This window comes from Phocoena sinus, chromosome 8 (assembly GCF_008692025.1).
Source record: "Phocoena sinus isolate mPhoSin1 chromosome 8, mPhoSin1.pri, whole genome shotgun sequence".
NCBI classification, from domain to species: Eukaryota; Metazoa; Chordata; class Mammalia; order Artiodactyla; family Phocoenidae; genus Phocoena; species Phocoena sinus.
In genome coordinates, this window is record NC_045770.1 from 98,073,966 (window position 1) to 98,089,891 (window position 15,926).

The following is a 15,926-nucleotide window of genomic DNA, read 5'->3' on the forward strand; positions in this document are numbered from 1 at the left end:
AACATTAATGTTGCCTCAATTCAGTTTGTGGAGGACGCTGAAGCTCCCAGCACACATCTCCTATAGTCTAATAAAAACTCTTTAAAAAGCTACCACAGTCTGTTGTCCTTCCTCTCTCAATGTCCTTGGCTACTGATTTTTCTGTCAACAATTCATCCAAACAATCTCCTTACATACCTCATCCCTGTAATGGAAGATAATACCAAGTCTTTTTGTGATTACTTGTTTATCTTATTTCTTGGTAACGTTCTGAGACAGTATTTTCTCTTCTCTGACAGCATTTTATTCAAGCTCCACAGAAGACATTCCTCAAATGTGTTTACATTTTAAAAAAATGGCACTTTAGGTGCATAACTCAGTGGCCTTAATTACATTTACAATGTTGTGCAACCATCACTACTCTATATTTCCAAAACATTTTCATCACCCCAAACAGAAACTATGCACCCATTAAGTAATAACTCCTCATCCCCTTTCCCTCTGCCACTGATATCCGATATCCTTTAATCTACTCTGTCTCTATGTATTTGCCTATTATATTTCATGTAAGTGGAATTGTTACCGAGTTCAAGCTCGTTCTGCCCGTTGCACGACAGGCCAATAAATAGGAGACGAGGTGTCGAGGCAAGGAATAGCGACTTTATTCGGAAAGCTGGCAGACGGAGAAGATGGCAGACTAGAGTCACTGAAAAACCATCTTATCAGGGTTTGGAAGCCAGTTTCTTTTATAGAACAGAGAGGGGGAGGAGATGAGGAAGTAAAGTAAAAAGACCATAAGTTTTGCAAATATCCCCTGGAATGGCCAGCCTCGGGGAGGGGATGTGTTAATTTCTTCTTTCTTGCAGCCATCCACAGGTGGACAGGGTCAGGATGCTTCCCTGAGCAAAGGCACTTCCGTTTAACATTCAGGTAGAGGGGCAGGGTTCCCGGAGGCAGGCCATTGTGTACAGACAGTATCCTTTCAGTGAACAGAAGCAGCAGAAAGCGAAGGTTAAAGTAAAAGAAACAGATCCAACATGGAGTCAGATTTGGCTCTTCCCTGTTACAGAATCATACAATATTTGTTTCTCCCATCCTTTTTTATCTTGTAATTTAATCTTGGTTTCTCAAAAAATCTTGATTTTTCTTTGATTTCTTTCTTGAGTCCAATCAACTCTTTTTGGCATAATCTCTTTTTTCTATTCATGTTTTATTTTATATTTATGACACATTTTTAGTATTTCCAAATGAGTTTTTTAAGGAGATTTAGTTCAATGTAGAGTATTCTAGTTTTCTTCTGCTGTGTGTGTGTGTCTGTGTGCACGTGGTATTATTTTGGGGACATTTTCATTGTTTGGAATGTTTTGACACATTTTATGTTTTTCCCCCTTTCCCCTTATAGTAGAATTATATGGATACAGATTTTTTTGATAACTTAGGGGACTAAGTTGTGGGGTTTGGGTGGCTTACAAGAATTCTACTTAAGGTTGTTTTCTTCTGTAGTATAGTGAAATGAAGTGTGTGTGTATACACATACACACATATGTATACTCACACATACTTACACATATATGTGTGCATACACCTATATGGATATATGAATCCCTCTATACGTAAAATGCGTGGCTGCTGAGAGATCTTGATGATCCTTTGTGTGTGTGTATGTTTCATCTTGTCTCTGGAAGATCCTTCACATAATTTACTTATCTTCTTTCTCTTTAAATTTACAACTCTAAAGGGTACTGTCATCTTTTTCCTTTTCTCCTTTCTCTTAGAAAAAATTTTCCCCAAAGTTTTCGCCTCAAATCTTATACAATTACTAGCCTTTTTACTGTAGCCAATGCTGTTTCTTATCAGACTTTTGACCTGTTTTCAATTATTGGTTATGTAAGTGGAACTTTATGATTGATTTTACCTGTGTTGTCCCACTAATAAGATCTCCAATTTCTTTTCTCTTTTCTAAACTGTTTCTTCAGATTTCTTCACTATACACACATAGAATTATGGTAATTTGAGGCTCAGAGATAGTCCTTTTTCCTTCTGATGAATATTTATCTACTTACAGGCAAATTTCGCTTCAAGGGGTTGTCTTTTTCACAGTGATGCAAAAAGTGTGGGCTAGTCATTTGATTTCCCTGGTCTGAAAAGTTTCAGGGAGGTTGGGTGGGAAGATTAAATTTTAGGTGCTATCACTATATAAAGGCCTTTTTCTAGATCTTTCAAGTGGAATGTTTTATCTATTTTCATTTTATTGATATCAATATGCAATACCATATAATTTATTTTGACAATCACCTAGAGTATATCTCATATAGTAATTCTGCTATTGTGGGCTATATTATTCCTTTGTAATATTTTAATGGCATGCTTTTACATTTTTAAATGGACTGCCTTATTTATACTTATATTTATTAGTGACCAATAAATGATATTTACATTTTTATTATTTTTATTATTGATAAATTTGTTGTGTTTTACTCAGGGGTTAAAATATAGTCAATTTTTGGGCTTCCCTGGTGGCGCAGTGGTTGAGAGTCTGCCTGCCGATGCAGGGCACACGGGTTCGGGCCCCGGTCTGGGAAGATCCCACATGCCGCGGAGCGGCTGGGCCCGTAAGCCATGGCCGCTGGGCCTGCGCGTCCGGACCCTGTGCTCCGCAACGGGAGAGGCCACAACAGTGAAAGGCCCGCGTAAAAAAAAAAAAAAAAATATATATATATGTATAGTCAATTTTTAAAACTGCTTAGGAACAATTGAAACAAATTCTATTCCTTACTACTAGGATTCTGGGATACATGCGATTGTGATATTTGGGATTACAGCTTTAATTACTAAATGTTTGTTGTTGTTGCTTTTTACTTTGAATTGAGAGTGTTTGTTTTTTCTCCTCTCATCTCCTATAGTATATGGTTTATGGATATTGTTGCTTTGTCATTGGATATATGCATATTCATAACTTATAACTTCATTATGGATTCCTGTTTTTTTGTAATATAGTATTTGTTTCTTTTAATACATTTAAAGTTCTATGGTCTTCATTCTCCTTTATAACATGTCATGATTTTGGCATATATATGATAAAGGTATATATGTATCTTTACATATAGGTATATATGTTTTAATATGCAAACTATATATATGTTTTAATATGCATACGGGAAAGTGCATGAACAGCACCACAAGTTTTCACAAAGTAAGCACACCTTTTAATGAGCTTGGAGACCAAGAGATTACTATTATGAAATGAAGTTCATATCTTATGGCAAGACAAGAAAAATTTAAACATAAGAAAATCCTTCTCTGGCCTTTGGCCTTCTCTCTTCCCCACTGTGCATTGTGTATCTACATTATGCATCGATTAAACCTCCCCCTATCAGCAGGAATACATGCTCAACCATAAAGAGAAACGTTCTCCCAGCATCAGCAAAACAACTCCTTAAAAGACAGCATTCTTTCTTGAGCTTGTAAGGGGTCACATGACCCACCATGATGACGCTTAGATCTAGATTACATAAACTGTCAATAATACATTATCTGATGTACAGCAATCTGTCTTTAAAAACTTACATAACTGTGCCTTGATTTCTAACTGGTGGAACAGTTCTCAGAGCTTTCTGAGATGCTCTTCCTGGGTTATAATCCTCAAATTTGGCTCACATAAAATTTTCTAATTCTTAGATCCACTGATTAATTTTTTGTTGACACTATTTAAACTTGTAATACTAATGTTTTACCTGTTTGTAACTTTATATAAATAAAACTGTACATAACATTTTTTTGGTATCTGGCTTCTTTTGATCATCATATGTATAACATTTATTCATCTTGTTGCTTGCAAATTTCTTTGCTGTATAGTTTCACTGTATCAATATACCCCAAATTTTATACATAAAATATTGATGGTTTTCTAAGTTTCTTTTTGGTTTTGTTTATTTATTTTTTTACTTTTCAGTAAAAATTATGAATAGCGGCATTTTGAAGACTCTTGTTATATTTTGGTGAACATAAATAAATGTTTCTGTGAGGTATAGACCTGGGTAAAATTTCTCAGTAGTAAGTTAGGCATGTGCTCATCTACTTTAGACATTGTAAAAATAAAAATATATTACAAAGCAAAGTCTTTCTAATGAAAGCCTGTGCATCACAATATGAGACATTATAGGTTTAAAATCAAATAAAATTACTGAAGATAATTTCATAATGACATACCTGTTCACCTTCTAAGAAGAGGTTACAATTCAAATGTCAATGCACATTTGGATCTTCAGAATACATAAGGAAAAATTCCAGAGATACAAAAGAAACAGACAAGTCCTGTATCATCATAGGAGACTGTATGTAACCTATGTTTTCAATTGATGAGTAAACAAGCAATACAATGTCTAAGGTTGTAGAAGTTTTAAATGACATAATTAACATATTTGACCTAGTTAATGTTGATAGAATATGACTACCAACAAACGTAGCATACATGTGTTTTTCACTGCACATTAGAAATATACCACATTTGATTATTTGCTGGATCATAAAGCAAGCCACAGCAAATTCAAAGGACTCAAATCATTCAGAATAGTTTCTGTTCATGAAAATGAAATTAATTTAGGAATTGCTAACTCATTCTTTAGTTTTAATTTTACTGAATCTCTTTGTTTATGAGTTTCTCATGTATATAGGATAGTGTTGAGTTTAACTTTGTCATTAAATCTATGAATATAATCAATATGTTCTGGTTCAGTTCTGTAATATTTTATGTCATATACATGATATTTTACATCATATACATTCATACATATGTATATATGTGTGTGTGTATTAATAGATAAATATCTTTTCACCATTTTGTTTGCTCTTTACTTTTAGGAAGGTTTGCATTTCTGTAAGGATTTTAATAATTATACTAATATCTGTACATGTTATTAATCACCTTTTTATTTGTGTTTTTACTTATTATAAAATGAATTGAAATGAACTGCTAATACTATTTATTACTCGAACTGTGTGATTGTATAAGTGACCGAAAGCCAACACATCACTCCTAGTTCAGAACTGAAAATTGGAAAAACAAAGATAAAAATCACAGGTGAGTTGATGCTTGAATGTGGTTGAGGGATTTCCCATCTTTGAGCATGTGTTTCCTTATTCCTGAGAGATGAAATTGTCAACTTAAAAAAAAAAAAAAAGCACAACCTAAAAGTTGAGAATTATTTTTTATTCTATGGACTTCAACCTCGAAGACAGCCTGTCAGATAGTTCTAAGAGACTGCTCTGAAGAGGCAAGGAGAAGCCAGGATATATATGCATTTTGCAACAAAAACCAGGTAGTTGGAGCATCAGAAGATTACCATTAATTATAGAAAACCAGATAGCTCAAGTAATGAATTTAGCGCTTTTCTGTGTATGGGAAGACGCAAGAGTCTGGGCTCCTTGAAATCATTCCTTTGATATGGGCCTTAACTGGAGTCAGTATCCTGTACTTTTCCATCCTGAGTCCCCTCAGGGTGCAATGTTTGTCTCCAGCCTGAGTTCCTTCAGAGCTCCCCTGTCCCGGGTGGGAGGTAGGGGTGCCCGTAGTGGCTGATGGCTTGATGGCCTCAGCATCCTTTGTTTGTTGATATGACAGGTAACGTTTTTCCTTTACAGAAGAAAACATTTTCAAGGTTGTATTTAAACCGTGAACATCTTGTTTTCTGTTTGTTTCTGTTACTCTCTCTAAAGCAATTAATGTACATTATTCGTGCCTTGATTTAAATTATGGTATCACCCTGCCATCTAGTGGATATTCTATTTTATCACTTGTAAGGGAAAGACAAGTTCATACTCTGCTACATTTGCAGGGGGATTTTATACTACTAGACCCTGTGAAAAAAATTCTACCAATTACTATGTACTTTTGCTGAGAATGAGATCAAAAATAGACAATAGACAACATTTCTTTCTCATTATGTCAAGCTAGGGTAAACTTAAGGAAAAAAGAAGAAAGAAATTGCTTCTTGCGTAATAGGAAATAATACTGGACTTAGATTTAAGAGACTCATTATCATATTTACCTTAACTCTTTAATCTCTTCTGAAATATGTGTCAGACTGGAGACCCAGATTAGATCAAAGAAAGATAAAGAAAATTGCCTGTAATCACACTGAGTTATCCTAGAAACCAGAGTCCTAATCATGGGCTACACTTCATACTTTCCATTCTCAGAAGTATCTATATCTAAATACCCGTATCTATCTATAACTATGTATTTATGCATAATACTGGATTTGAGAGGCTATTTTGAATTGAATTTCTTATTTTTTTAAAGTATGCTGTATTTACATGTGCTTACAGGAATGGTCTCCTCAATTATAGGCAAGGATTCATAAAGCTTGCACTGAACTGAATCCTTATTTGTTAAGATGGTTAGAGTATACTATTTAATTACTGTAATAGGTATTTTATTAGATGGGCAGTTAAACCAACATGTTAGATATGTATAAATTATGGGTTTTGAGAATTGTACATATAATTTAAAAACAATATTTTGAGAACACCAAACATAAAGTGATCTAGTGAAAGCTTTAGACAAATGTAACAATTAGACACAGAATATGGGAAATGCAGAGAGACATTGTGAAGTTTTATTTTTTGTCTGCATTCTTCCTGAAGAGCCACCCCCTTCCCTTCATTTACATTAAAGTTTATATCTCTATAGCCCCTTCTTACATCCTTTTAGTGAAACTAAACAACCCAGAGACTCTGAGTCATTCATACTATTCTGTTTCTGGACACTCTGGAGAGAAAGTCCTTTTTGGTTGTTGTTGTTCTGAAACTGGTTTTCCTGTGGTTTGTAAATTAATTCATTTAAAGTTAAATTTCTCTCTTGAAGACACAGAAAAGAGGCCAGTGTTTCTTTCACATTTTAGCCTTTAGATATTTGAAAACACTGGTAAGGGTCTCCTTTTGTTTTTCTTCTGTATTCCAGAAATCTTCACGTCCTTGATTGGTTTATTAGATGCTCTAGTTCCCATATATACATCTCACTGTTAATTACTTCACATTGCAGGTGCCTATAGAATTATTAATAGTTACTGGGAACCATTGATTTACCTGCAGTGAGAGGCTGTCAAGAACATAATGCTCACTTCTGAACTAAAATGAAAATGGAAGTTACTTCTTTATGTTTACATCAGCTACTAATGGAACCTAATTGAATGCCATGAGTATAATATTAAAACTGAATCAATTTCATTCTTAACGTCTACAACTTTTTACAACCATAACCTCTTTATTATTACATACTTGTCCTGTTGTCATGGAGCTCTATTACAAGGTCAACAACTAGCACTAAACCTAATTGCATTCTTTACACAGTTTGGATCCTCTTGTCCTCCGATCTTATCCTGTACCGGTACCTGCATAAACTCTACTTCTAACTGATAAAAACTTGAACATTCAAATTCTTACCTTGGCTCAGAATGTCTTCTCTGCTTAAAATGTCTTTTGGTTTTCTTTCTTATCCCTTCAATTCTAACTTAACATTATAGTTCAACTCCAAGTTCAAAATCCTATTGTGATATTGTTAACCAGGAAATATCTTGGTTGTTATTCAAGTATCTCAACATGTGAAGAGCACCCTTAATACACTTGACAAAAGCTTAAAGAAAAATAAATAAACAAAACAAAAAATGTTATGCACAGTGACAATGCAGAAAAGTGCAGTATCTCTTAAAGCAAATTATTATTTCTCCCACTACGTTATAATTACATGAGAATAATCACATTATTATAAGCCACAATTTGGAAGAAGGCTAGGTCCCTGCACCACCATTCAGAGGACACCTGCCTACTGCTCTAGAGATATTTTTGGACCTTGAACAATCAAGAAATACATTCTACTGCATGGGTTGACAAACTGTGACCTGCAAACCAAATGTGGCCTATTGTCTTTTTTTTTTCTTTTTTTTTTGCGGTACGCGGGCCTCACACTGTTGTGGCCTCTCCCGTTGCGGAGCACAGGCTCCGGACGTGCAGGACCAGTGGCCATGGCTCACGGGCCCAGCCGCTCCGTGGCATGTGGGATCTTCCCACACTGTGGCACGAACCCATGTACGGAAACACAAAAGAGCCCAAATAGCCAAAGCAATCTTGAGAATGAAAAATGGAGCTGGAGGAATCAGGCGCCCTGACTTCAGACTATACTACAAAGCTACAGTAATAAGACAATATGGTACTGGCACAAAAACAGAAATATAGATCAATGGAATAGGATAGAAAGCCCAGAGATAAACCCACGCATATATGGTCACCTTATCTTTGATAAAGGAAGCAGGAATGTACAGTGGAGAAAGGACAGCCTCTTCAATAAGTGGTGCTGGGAAAACTGGACAGGTACATGTAAAAGTATGAGATTAGATCACTCCCTAATACCATACACAAAAATAAGCTCAAAATGGATTAAAGACCTAAATGTAAGGCCAGACACTATCAAACTCTTAGAGGAAAACATAGGCAGAACACTCTATGACATAAATCACAGCAAGATCCTTTTTGACCCACCTCCTAGAGAAATGGAAATAAAAACAAAAATAAACAAATGGGACCTAATGAAACTTCAAATCTTTTGCACAGCAAAGGGAACCATAAACAAGACCAAAAGACAACCCTCAGAATGGGAGAAAATATTTGCAAATGAAGCAACTGACAAAGGATTAATCTCCAAAGTTTACAAGCAGCTCATGCAGCTCAATAACAAAAAAACAAACAACCCAATCCAAAAACGGGCAGAACACCTAAATAGACATTTCTCCATAGAAGATATACAGATTGCCAACAAACACATGAAAGGACGCTCAACATCACTAATCATTAGAGAAATGCAAATCAAAACTACAATGAGGTATCACCTCACACCAGTCAGAATGGCCATCATCAAAAAAATCTACAAACAATAAATGCTGGAGAGGGTGTGGAGAAAAGGGAACCCTCTTGCACTGTTGGTGAGAATGTAAATTGATACAACCTCTATGGAGAACAGTATGGAGGTTCCTTAAAAATCTACAAGTAGAACTACCATATGACCCAGCAATCCCACTACTGGACATATACCCTGAGAAAACTATAATTCAAAAACTGTCAGGTACCACAATGTTTATTGCAGCACTATTTACAATAACCAGGACATGGAAGCAACCTAAATGTCCATTGACAGATGAATGGATAAAGAAGATGTGGCACATATGGAATATTACTCAACCATAAAAAGATAGGAAATTGAGTTATTTGTAGTGAGGTGGTTGGACCTAGAGTCTGTTATACAGAGTGAAGTAAGTAAGAAAGCGAAAAACAAATACCGTATGCTGACACATATATATGGAATCTAAAAAAAACCCCAAAGGTTCTGAAGAACCTAGGGACAGGACAGGAATAAAGACACAGACGTAGAGAATGGACTTGAGGACACGGGGAGCGGGAAGGGTAAACTGGGACTAATTGAGAGATTGGCAGGGACACATATATATATACTACCAAATGTAAAATAGATAGCTAGTGGGAAGCAGCCACATAGCACTCGGAGATCAGCTCGGTGCTTTGTGATTACCTAGAGGGGTGAGAGGGAGATGCAAGAGGGAGGATATATGGGGATATATTTATATGTATAGCTGATTCACTTTGTTATTCAGCAGAAACTAACACATCATTGTAAAGCAATTATACTCCAGTAAAGATGTAAAAAAAAAAATAAACACAAGTGATTTAACGGATTCTACTAGGAAGCATGCTATCTACCCTGCTCCAGTTATTGTGGGTGCTAAATGTCTTTATTTCTTTTAAAAGTATCCGATGATTCAGGCTGGCTGTTTCACAGAATCTACTTATTTTGGTGAATTCCTGGTCCTTGAAAACACGCATTATTGTCATTATTTACTACCATAATATGAGTCAACTTTCTCCCTCGCCTAAGGGAAGTGAAACTTGTAAACACTTTCTGGAATCCCAGCTTATGTTTACCCAAAGAGTGGAAGTGAATTCCAGGTGTGATCCACTTCTTTTTCAAGAATGTCTGGTCGTACCTGTGCATCACCTTTCCCTGACCATTTCACCCCATCAGGATACTACCAATGGCCATCAAAGAGCCAATATATTCCTAACTGTATTCGTTTGATAGGGTTGCTGTAACAACTATCATAAATTGAGTAGCTTAAACAACAGAAATTTATTGTCTCACAGTTCTGGAGGCTAGAGTCTGAAATCAAGATGTTGGCAGGATTGGTTCCTTCTAAGTTGTGAGAGAAAGATCTGTCCCAGGCTTCTCTCCTTGCCTCAAATATGGCTGTCCTCATGTTCACATGGTGTTTTCTCTGTGTATGGGTCTGTCTCCAAATCTCCCCTTTTTATAAGAACACCAATCATATTGAATTAGGACCCACCTTAATGACCTCATTTTAATTTGATTAAAGTCTCTTTGAACACCTTATCTCCTAATAAGGTCACATTCTGATGTACTGGGGGTTAGGACTTCAACACATGAAGTCTGAGGGGGAACATAATTCAACCCATAGCATCATCTAGAGGCAAGGCTGCTCAACTCTTCAGGACACTGAGAATCTTATAAACATCTAGTCTAAAGCAAATCCAGATCAATCCTTTATTCCCTCTTCCTTTCTTGGTAGATGAGTCTCTGTGTGGCAATTGGATGTGTCATGACATTCCAGAATTATTGGAATTGCATCTTCTCCTGGCCAGGATGCCTCCCACGTCCTTCAGAAAGAAGTGGGCTCTGATTAACAAATCCGGACTGAAGACTCAGAGAACTGAGCCCCAATACATTCTCAGGGGTCTGACAAGCATAAGGAAGATTATAAGAAGGTAAGAGATTGTTATTATAAAAAGTTCAGTTTCAAGCTTAAACACAACCTACAATAACACCAAACCTGAAATCTAAAATTCTGTAATAATAACCAATAATGATAATAATTACAACAACAATTTACTGAATAGTTACTACATGCCTGGAATAGGTACTTTATGTGCATGGTTTTACTTGATCTCAGTACCACTGTATAAGGTTGATACTTTCAGTTAAATCTGATATGTATGTAAATAGCCGCACACAAATCCTGGCACATGGTATGTGTTTAATAACCAAAAGCTAATATACATGCCCATTTTACAGATGAAAACACTGATCTTCAGAGACACCTAGGATTGCACTGACAGAGATGTAAGCTGTATTTGAATCTAATACAGGAGTATGTTAGACTCCAAAGTTTAGATCTTATCAACTAAACTATGCTGTAGCCCATATCTATCCCTGTGTCACAGAAGTTCAAAATTATATAAAACTCCAGAAACATCCGTCATGTCCTCTGTCCTTTATGAGTCACTGAACTCTTTTACAGCACCCCTATTTAGTCTCCAGAGCTTGAGAATTACTTTTTTAAGATTAAACTAAGACTTCAGAAATGGGATTTGTAAGCTTCCTCTTTTTCCAGGGCCCCTTTCCCCCCACACACCCAGATAGTTCCAGAAGCTCTTTATAAGCACCCCCTACCACCAATGCCCCTTAAAACTCTTATCATCAATATAGAAGACACTGTGACATCAACTGGTGAATGTACCAGATAAGACCTTAAGATCTCCCAATAAATTAGAGTCGGCTGATCAAGGAAGGGCCCTCTACTTGGCTAGTTTCCACGTCAAATGCTCTCCTTCAATTCACATTAGAATTACCATTTACTTTCCCTGATTTCTGCACCAGAGATATGTACAGTGTCCAAAACTGTGCAAAGGATTTTACATACACCATCTTGTCTGACCCTCACAGCAACTCTATGAATTCACCCTGTGTTGTTGAAGAAAATGATACTTAGGTTAGTCAAACGGCTTTCCAAATCCCTCAGTCAGGAAATCTCAAGCAAAGATGGACGTTTAGGGGTTTTTGTATTATTCTATTTTCTTTCCACTACAGCTCGTTGCACCTGTGATTTTTAACATTCCTTTTCAACTCATGTCTATGATTATATTACAGAAATCTTACTTAATCATCCCAACTCAACTTTCAATCTGACTTGGCATTCCCTAATCAATTTTCAGAAATTCATTTCTTCAACAAATGTTTTTGGAATGGACACTCTGTGTCTGATTCTGAGTTGAGTGGGGACATAAAAATGAGCGAAACAGACATGACTTCTCCCTTCATGGAGCTTACAATCTAGCATTAGTGTCACAGCCGATCCAGAACTTAGCTGAAGAGGCTAAAGTCATTGCATCAAAGAGTATATGGTTCAACCACACTCAAAAATGTGAGATAAAGGGCCTTTCACAAGGAAAGTAAAAGGAAGTCAGAGTTTACTTCCTGAAAGTGTTCATTAGGAAGATTTGGGGTGCTTGGAGAGATGATTCAAGAGGCTAAAGTCAGCCAGCTTTAAAGAGGGTAACTAAAGGCTTCCCTGGTGGCGCAGTGGTTGAGAGTCGGCCTGCCGATGCGGGGGACACGGGTTCGTGCCCTGGTCCGGGAAGATCCCACATGCCGCGGAGCGGCTGGGCCCATGAGCCATGGCCGCTGAACCTGCGCGTCCGGAGCCTGTGCTCCGCAACGGGAGAGGCCACAACGGTGAGAGGCCCGCATACCGCAAAAAAAATAAAAATAAAAAAAAATAATATAAAGAGGATACCTAGCCTTCTGTTTGCAACAGTTAAGTAAGTGTGTGATGATTAGCTCATTAAGAGAACATTCTTATCTTCCCTTTTTAACATGTGAAATTTTAACTGAGTCAGACATAGGAGGTCTGGAGTCTATATTTTTGTAACATCTTATTCATAACAATAATGAGAGCCAGAGTCAGTCTGACTAATGTACCTAAACCACTGTCTACACTGGGGAATAGGCCCCAGGCCATTGGTGTCTGGAGCACTCGTCAACAGTCCCCTATCTAAATCTCACAGGGTGGTCATGTTTTCATTTATAATAACCTATCAAAATGATTGTTAGAATTCTTTGAGAAAATGTAGTCAAATACACTATGAAAATTCTTCTTATATAATCCCTCCTAAAAGCCCTGTGTTAAGATTTTCTTAAGCTCAAAGAGGTACCATTTTAGAGTCATAAGGAAGTTTCTACCATCTGGTTTGAAAATAAAATTTGCCTTTGCAAGTGTCTATTATTTTTGGAAGGAGCTCTTTAGTACATTTAGCTTTGCGCATGTTAGGTGAGCATTCATTCATTGTTTGCTAGTTTTTGAGAGGAAGACTGGAGTGGGATCACTTTAGGTTGTTGGCTCAAATAGATAAACACTCCGAGGATTGAAATGGATTCTGTTTCAGTTTTATCCAAAGGCTCAAATAATAAAATCCAGACATCATTTCTTTGCATCTCTCAGCTCTGCCTCTGTCATGAGTCACCCTCAGCCTCAAGCTGGTCTCCTTCCTGATGGTAAGTGGCTGTAGCAGCTCCAAGCCTCACGTGACCAAATATGGTGATGGACAGAAAGCCTTTCTTTCCACGAATCCCAGAAGATATCTCCTCAGAGCTCACCGGCTCTGCTTGGATTGTGTGCCCCTCTCTGAAACAATGGCTTAGGGGAGGACTGCAGATAGAGCCAATCATTCCCAAGCACAAAATAAAATGAGCAGAATGGTTTCCCAGGGGAAACTTAGGGCCCTCTTACTAAAAGAAGAGAGACTGAATACTGGACCACAACTGATAGATGTCCATTTATTCGGGGAAAGATAAATTCCTGTGCACATCATTTTAATACAGGGTAGATTGAGATTGGCCAAGTAAAGGTGTAGGCAAGAAGGCAAAGAGCAAGGGGCAGAGAGAGGTTGATTCTGAGGAGAAGGATCTGGGAAGGTCACTTAGACATGAGCACAATGGGAGCTGGTCACTCAGTTTCAGCTTCAGGAACCCTGGGTTCCAGGTCCTGCTCTCCCGCTGGCCTATCACGCCAGATACACCAACTCAGTTCTCCTCCATAGAGATTCCTCACCTACAAAATAAAAATGGTCATCGTAAACTCTTAGGCTCCTCCAGCTCTGACCTCATAGGATTCTCGCTGTGGCCTCCACTGTTGGTGCCCTCTGCCCTCTGCCCTCAGGTGTCCTGATGCCTCTGCATTCCTTACACTGTGGTGCCTCAGCTGGTCCTGCCTTCTCTGTATTCTGCCCTCTCCCCTGAGATCAACCAGCAGGTAACTACTGTGAGTAACTGCCAGCTGAGTAATGAAAGAATCTTTGACGTGGGATTGTCATTTGCATTTTGACAAAAGCCTTCTAGAACTTATGCTTTAACACAACAGATTTATTAGAGTGATGGAAATTTAGGTATTTTGTTTTCAACCAAGTGGACTGTGGGTCCTTTCTGAAATTATCCATGAACATGGCTGCCTTCACATACAATTAGCCCTAGAATAATTAAGGAAAACCAGACTTGGAGAAGCCAAGGTTTCAGACTTTAATAGTCATATAATGTATTGGGCAGTGAACATATTAAAGAATTTGTTGTACAAACATTGGTAATTCCTCTTTGACATAGGAGATTTGAGTTAGCTAAAGTCATTTCCCTGAAACAAACATGGAGACATTGAACTGTGTGAATTATGAGGCTGTGCTTCCACAGAGAATAAGTATCTGGTGTGACTTGGAGAGAGCACGAAGAAACAGTGGAGGAGATGTGGAGGGAAGCTGCATTCCAAGTCCCTGTAATAATATGCCACTGACCTTCAGCACTGACCTACAGCACGGCTTCCTCAAGACACAGCCTGCTCTTCCCCACCTCTGGGGCTCTGTCCACGTGATGCGCCTCTTGGAATGTCCTTTCCTGCCATCCCAGCTCTGCTCTCCACACTATCCTCTCTTCCTTCCAAATTTCATTATAAATGTTGTCTCCCATAGGAAGTCTTGCCTGATCTCTCTGCTGTAAATGATACGAGCACCCCTGAACTTGCACAGCACCTTACCTCCATCTCTACTACATCAGTGATGAGAAAGTGCCCTGCTGAAGGAGATCTCTGCTCAAACTGCACGGTCACAAAAAGACTTGGCTCCGGCATTATGGTAAGCCTCATTCTGGACCTTGTTGAGAATTGGGCCTGGTTAATGCCTGCCTAAGTGACAGAAGGCTATGATAAGGTCCAGCAGCAAAAGGGACTTTTCCATCCCTTTCTGTGCCTGTGATAGGCAACCTCTGATCCCTTCCTCCTGGTATGCACGGCCTGTGTAATCTCCTCCCCTTGACCCCTTGAGCATAAGTAGGACATAGTGACTCCCTTATAGTGAACAGAATATTGAGAAAGTAATGAGACGCTGAGATTAGCAAGGTTAGGATTAGGAAAAGACTCTGGCTTCCACTCTCAATCTCTGTCTGTCTCTATGTGTGTGTCTCTCTCTCCCCTTCCTCTCTCTCTTTCTCCCACTCTCCCTCGGAGGGCAGCCAGCTGCCATGTTGTGAGTTTCCCTATGGAAACACCTATGTGGCAAAGAACTAATGTCTCTGGCCAAAGCCATGTGAATGAGCTTGGAAGAGGACATTCCCCCAGCAGAGCCTTGAGATAAGACCACAGACCTGGCTAACACCTAGATAGCAGCCTGTAAGATACCCTGAGCCAGAAGCTCAGCTTAGCTTCTCAGCTAAGCCACATCTGGATTCTTGACCCATGGAAACTGCAATATAATAAATGTTCCTTATTTTAAGCCACTAAGTTTGGGGTTAATTTGTCATACAGCAGTAGAAAACTCATACAGTAACTAATCAAATGTGCCTTCCAGAATCCTACAATTTTTGGAAAAAACTTTTCCTTCTTCCCCTGTATCTGTCCCTCACTCTACAAATCACTGTTGGCCTTGTTATTCTTCAGAAGTCCACACTTTTTCAGGTAATATGTTGGTCTAAGGAATTAAGCTCAGAATTTGATGGTCCCCATGAAATTGACTCTTTTCCAACAAATTGTATAGGTATCCGAAACTCAGAA